Source organism: Vidua macroura, chromosome 28 (assembly GCF_024509145.1).
Source record: "Vidua macroura isolate BioBank_ID:100142 chromosome 28, ASM2450914v1, whole genome shotgun sequence".
Classification (NCBI taxonomy): domain Eukaryota; kingdom Metazoa; phylum Chordata; class Aves; order Passeriformes; family Viduidae; genus Vidua; species Vidua macroura.
Window position 1 is genome coordinate 646,790 of NC_071598.1, and position 6,000 is coordinate 652,789.

Sequence of the window (6,000 nt, forward strand, 5' to 3'; positions counted from 1 at the left end):
CATCCTGCCCCCCTCTCCCTGCCTGCCTGGGGTGGGGGGCCAGGGCCGGCTGTGCTGCAACTCAACCCCCTCCCCATTGCCTCGAACTCACATAAGAACAACCAAACCCAGAGGGCTGAAATGCCGTTTTCCAAGGCAAAGGAGCAGGAAAAAGGCTGTTTCCCCTTGCAGCAGGCTGGGGGTGGCGGCAGCCCCATCTCTGGTCCTGGGGCAGACGATGTTCAGCCCTGCGATGCCACTTGGCATTCCTCCCACAGCCGAGGAATAAACACCGCTTTGTTTTAACCCCCCTCGCTGCACAGACAAGAAGCACTCCGAGGCTTTCATAAGCTCATCTGCATAATAATGCTGGCGAATTCCTATCTGGAGTGATCGGAGTGTCAAAACCCGGGATCCAGCCGTGAATTATGGGGAAGAAGCGTCGCAGGGAAAACGACACCGGTGCGGGAGGGAGAGGAGCTGCCTGAGAGCTGCTCCCGGGCCACGCGCTTTTAAACAAATGTCTGAGCGAGAGGAGGGCGACTGGAGAGCGAGGAGAAAAGCTGGGGTCCTCCCCAGGACGCAGGGTGCTGCTGGGGCCTCGTCCCCTGAACCATGAGCAAACCCTTGTCTGCAGCATCCACAGGGTGGCTGGGAAGCTACGGCATCACCAGAGAGCCCCGAGGCCCCGTGCTGGGATGGGGCCGTGGTGCCACCCCTGCACCAACACCCGCTGCACTCGGGGGGCTCGGGACCTCCCCACCCCACTGCCGGCCCACGGGAAAAGAGGCCACGCTCCAGATGCGTGATTTCTATGGAAATTCTGATTTATGAGCAGCAAAACCTGCTAACGCCATCACTCTCCGACGAGGGAGCCGTGTTTTCTCTGGCATGTGTAGGAACAGGGGCTGCTTTGAGCTGAAGCCCTCCGGGTGCGAAGCTGCGCGGCGATAACTTGTGCAAACACACGCTGTTACCCGGCAGCTGAATTCAGCAGAATTCGTGAACTCTGGCTCCGCAAGAAAAACAAAGCCGCTGAAATGAGGCCGGGCACGCGGAACAAAAGCCCCTTCCCGACTTGGGTGAGAGCAGGGAGGCGGGCAGCGCTGCAGCGGCTTGCCAGGGGCAGGGGCACCCGGCAGCGCTGTTCCAGGAGCCCCCGCAGCCCCTCAGCCCTTCCCCTCAGCCCTTCCCCTTAGCCCTTCCCCACAGCCCTTCCTCCCCACAGCCCTTCCTCCCCACAGCCCGTCCAAAGGGCTCCTTGGCAGGAGGGGGAGATCGAGCATGCGGTTATTGATTTATTCCAGTTATTTTAACAGGTTACTGGAAAGCACAGAGGAGGCAGCGGGGCAGTGCTGGGCTCAGCTGGCACAGCGTTTCTCCTGACGGCCCCGTCGCTGCCCAGCGATGCTCCCCGCGGACCTGTGCAGCCGAGAAGTCGCTGGCTGGTGGCAGCAGTTGGCCTCCCGACGCCGGGGAGGCATTTCTGTTCTGAGCCGGCTGCTGCATCCTCTGGCAGCATCCAGTTGTTGTTTGGGATTTTTTCCTCCGCCCCCGCTGCGTTTCACAGGCATTCTGCTGTGCGGGCGGAGCTCGGGAGGGGGCTCTGGGCAGAGCGGTTCACCTGCAGCAAACCCCAGGAGCTGGGGCAGGGTTGGTGGGAGCGGGGGCACCCGAGCTCGAACGGGCCCCGCGGGTGCTCCCGTCCCCTCCGGAGCGGGGACGGTCCCGCGGAGCCGAGGCTGCGTGTCACGGTGCCTCCGCGCGGGCCCCCCGGCCCTTGTGCCGGAGTCACTCAGCCACCTCTTGTCGCCTTTCCATCCTACTACATATTTATCAGCCTCATTTGCATGGCCTTTGCATAAACCGCTGGGCCGGTCGCGGCGGAGCGTCTCTCTTGAAGACAAGCCGAAGTATGCATCTCCATAATTCTGCCGGCATTTTGACTTCCCAGGACAGAGCCTGTGTTTTATGCCATTGCCAGCAAATTCCTGGTCGGGTGGGCTCAGGTTTCCAGTGCACCATTAGCACACAGCCGTTCCCATCCAGAGCTCCAGAGAATTTCCCTGTTCCCTTCCAACTCCAAACAGCAGCAGCCCGGATCCTGTTGGGAATCCTCCATCTTATTTAGATGCCTGAACAGAGTTGGGATGAAAACCTTTTTTAAAAGCTCCAGGACCAAGGCTCCTCAGGCTCTGCCACCACAGCTCAGGGATGTGGTCATTCCTTATCCAGGCACTGTAGCCAAAAAGCTCCTTTTCTGACTTCTCACAGCTCCATGGAGTGAGAGGAAATATACTTCTGGCTCCAGACCCTAATTAGGCCTCAGGAAAGGAGATAATGTGCTCTGTGCTCCCCAAAGGGTCCCAGCATCAATCCCAGCTTTGGCAGGGTTCACTCGTGGTTCCCAAGGTGGTGCTGAGGAGGGATGAGGGTCTGCCCCCCCCACCAGGCCCACTGATGTTTCCAGTGGGAATGGGGGGAAGACTCTCATCACATGGGCAGAACAGGCAGGAGGAGGTTTATAAAAAAATTCCATTTCTGTATCATATTCCCAACATCATCTTCCACAGCACTGTTGGGACAGAGCCCTGTGGGCCCGGAGCAGGCAGTGCAGGGCCCTGGGATGAGGACACCAGGTCAGGGGAATTGATTTCACAATCCTGGAAAAGCAAAAACCCCACAGCAACGATCTCGTCGGATGCTCCTGCAAATACATCCGCGTCCATTAGGCTGGGTCGGCTGCCTGGAGTGCTGGCTGAGTGCTCCCGCCTGGATCGATGCTCCCCGCCTTTAGAAACCCACTAATCACCCTGATTTATAGGCAGCATGCCTCGGCGGCACCCGGGGGGCTGTGCTTGCTCCGAGGGGAGGGTTTAAACCCTTCCTGCTTTGTAGTACTTTTTGATTTAGAGAAATCTGTGGCTGCTGGCTGCCCCCAGCCCTAGAGTGCCCTCACCAAGTCTGCTGGAGCAGATTGCTGGGGGCTGGGGAGGCAGCTCCTGCGGCAGGGGTTCTATGAGCACACGAATTTTGGGAGCCAGGGCTACCTCCAGCACCATGGCAGCTCTAAGGTGCAATATCTGTGCTCTAATTGCACCCTTGAGCCTATTCTCTGCCCAGCAACTGGTCTGTTATCTGCAGGGTTTGGCTCACAGAAGCAGGTCTGGCTGCTCTGCAGTGTCCCGGGGCTGAGAGGTCTCAGAGGCACATCCAGCCAAGCCAGGGAGCTGAGAAATCCCTCCCTGCCTGTGCCAGGGAGCTGCAGCACAGACAAGGGCCTCTCCAGCAGCCAAGCACATCCCCTCTCTGGGCAGTGGGAGCGGGAGCAGCTTCACTGGGCCAGGGCATCTCCCTGGGGTGCTGAGGAGCATCTCCAGGAGCATCGGGAATAATCTCCTCGGGGTGCTGCATCTCCTCGGGGTGCTGCCTGCAGCCTGATGAGCCTGGGCTCCTCGGCTGTGCTGTGTTCAGCTAATCAAAAGGAGCTGAAGTGCCTCCCTGATTGCAGTGAGTAAGTGCCTCCGTGGGCAGCAAATGCCGGGCACTGGAGAGCTCTTCAATCACGCCACAGAATAGATGGCACAGCCAGAGCCTGCAGTCAGGAGCACTCGGGGGTTGCCTGGGGACCAGCACATGCTTGTGAGAGAGAGGATAGTGGGGGAGGAGGGAGAGGGAGCAGTAACTCCATCTCTGGGTGTTGTGGGGGGCTGCGGGAGACCCATCAGCCAGGCTGAGGCACAGTGGCCTCATGGTGTTTCTGGCCCTCAAATCTGTGAACCCACAGACTTTAAGTGTTTTCAAACCATTTCCTGTATTTAAGGAGAGAGCTGCTCTGGAGTGCTTCCCTGGATGCTTTACTCATGTCCTGTAAATAATGCATTAGTTTCACTTACAGGAGTGAAAACAGCCCAGGTTTGTGTTACTGCTGGGGCTGCTGCTCCCAGCTCCTGCAGACAGAGCACAGCATCCCCCGCTCCCCGGGCTCCTTCCTCCCCACAAACGCCACTCCTCATTCTTAATTTCCCTTTTCCTATTTAATGAGCTGGTAAGCACAGGGATGATGCCTGTCTCAGAGTGCCCTGTGCATTAGCCAGAGATGATCCCATTAGGAGCAGTCTAGCGAGCCTGGCTGGATACATCCCGCCAGAGCTGCGGGGTCCCTGGGACCCCCTGCCTTCCCCCAGGGGATGGAAGCTCTCCTGGAGCAGTGCAGGCAGCCCCACAGCAAGGACCACGTTGGTTCATGCCAGCCCTTTCCTGGGATGGATCCGCACATCCCTGCTCTGCCATGCTCCAAGCAGCTCTGCCAATGCTTTGCAAAACAGAGCTTCACCTGGGAGATGGACAAGTTTCCAGAAGTGGGGTCATGCTCCAGGGAAAAGAGTGTTTTCAGCTGTCTGCTGGTGAGGCAAAGCAGAGAAGGGAAAACAGGTTCTGCTGCTGGAACCCACGACCTTCTGGTCCAGGGATCAGCTCATCAGCTGCCAGAGACACGGCAGGTACTGGGGTGTCACTGACACGGCGTCACTGTTCAATAATTCATCAGAAAAGGCCAAGCAGAGGCAAGTGCTGGGGGCAGCCCGGTGGTGGGAATACGTGAGCAGCCTCCGGAGAGCCGGGCTGCAGCGAGGTCCCCACTCCGCAGTGAGCAGTGCTGGCAAGAGCTGCTTGGAAAACTTTGGGTGTCTCCGCTTCCAGTAACATGCCTGCTGATTTTCCCTCTGTCCCTCCCGCAACTTTTGTGACATCATTTTCCCTTTGCCTCCCTCTCTCCCTTTTCTGTTTCAGACCAGGGTAGGGAGGAGAGCGGCAGGGGCTGACACACCCAGCACCTCCCGAACCCTGGAGAGCCCCAGGGGAGGCTGAGCCAGCCTTGCCCACGGCCCGGCTGCTGCGGGGCACCCCGTGCTTTGCTCAGTGTTTGGGGGAGCCCTGAGCAGGGGCTGCACCCCGGGCTTGAGGGTGGGGGTCCCCGCTGCCAGCGCCAGCCCTGCGAGCCCAGGCTGTGCCCCCAGTGCACAGCCAGGGGACACCGCACCCACAGCTCGCCGTGGGCCGAGCTGGCAGGTTCCTGGTGCCCATCCTGCAGGTTAAATCTGTTCCCAGCCACAAATTAGACATGTCTGTTGAGCTCATCTTAAATTACAGTGCAGGGCGGCCCTTCTAATTAGGAGCTTTGCTCTGGAAGCACATCCCTGCAGGAACGCCCTCCGCACGCTTCCTCCTGCCGGGGCAAACCAAGGCAGAGGGGCCTCCTCCTGCCCGTGGGACCCCTGGAGGGTCCAGCTGCCGTCAGTGCAGGGAGGGAAGGTGGCATCATGTGATGCTGCCCTGCCCCTCATGCCGGATTTCAGCCCAGTGCAGCCCCAGTTCCAGCTCTGCGAGACTGGGACAGAGGAGTGGCCAAACTGGGTTTTATCCCCCAGCCCAGCTCCTCAGAGGGGGTCAGGCCATGCCAGGACCCATCAGAGGCACCTCTGTGTGCCATGGGGAGGGTGGCAGGGCTGGGGCACCTCCATGCCTCACAGTCCCATGAAAGCTGTGCAGCACAGCCAGTCCCTGCTCCAGCACCGCTGCCTGGGCAGCTGTGCCAGGAATGGGTTTGGCTGCTTCCCTCTCCTGGAGCTGCCAGGGTCTGGAGCCAAGTGGCAGCTTCCCAGGTGCCCAGGCAGCTGCAGCATCTGCAGGGATAACTTGGCACTGCTGGAGCCTTTGTCCTGACAAAGGAAAAAGCAAAAGCACCCAGATTAAAAAAAAAAACAACCTGGAGGCCAGGAGCTGCTACCCGGGCCTGAGCTGTGTGGGAATGGGATGGGGGGGCAGGTGACTCCTGCCCCAGTGAGTCCCATCCCAGCGGGATGAGGCACGGCAGCAGGAGCTGTGGGAAGGCACCGGGGTGTTCCCACACCGGTCTGGCCTTTGGTTCAAAACAAACCCGGACACAACATCTGCAGATTTTTCACTGAAACTTCGCATTCTCTCTCACAGATAAAATTTCACTTTCTGGTTTGTTGTTTT